Source organism: Podarcis bocagei (genome assembly GCF_964188305.1).
Source record: "Podarcis bocagei genome assembly, chromosome: 3".
NCBI lineage: Eukaryota > Metazoa > Chordata > Lepidosauria > Squamata > Lacertidae > Podarcis > Podarcis bocagei.
In genome coordinates, this window is record NC_138127.1 from 103,819,219 (window position 1) to 103,819,827 (window position 609).

Sequence of the window (609 nt, forward strand, 5' to 3'; positions counted from 1 at the left end):
AGCCAGGTGATGTGTTCCATATCTGATCCGTTGTTAGTACCATCTCAAGGGGGGGGGGGTTCCCCATTTTTATTTTGATCATTGTCCTTTATCGTTTTAAAGCTTTGCAGCTGCACTCACAAAACAAGTTCCAGGACTTTACTGAGACACAATAAAATATACTCATCCCATACATAGGAAAAAGAGGAAGAGTTTGGATTTGATATCCCGCTTTATCACTACCCGAAGGAGTCTCAAAGCGGCTAACATTCTCCTTTCCCTTCCTCCCCCACAACAAACACTCTGCGAGGTGAGTGGGGCCGAGAGACTTCAGAGAAGTGTGACTAGCCCAAGGTCACCCAGCAGCTGCATGTGGAGGAGCGGAGACGTGAACCCGGTTCCCCAGATTACGAATCTACCACTCTTAACAACTACACCACACATAGGGAGGACTATTCTTTTCTTGCAAGCTTTCTTCTTCCTTGCAATGGTAATTTCTAGATAGTATTGTGCATGGGTGCATTCAACACTGTTGACCTGCAAAATCAAGTGGTGATATGTGTTCCGTATCTCCAAACATCTAAATAATGTCACTTTAGATAACCACCCAATGAAGTAGATGCACAAACA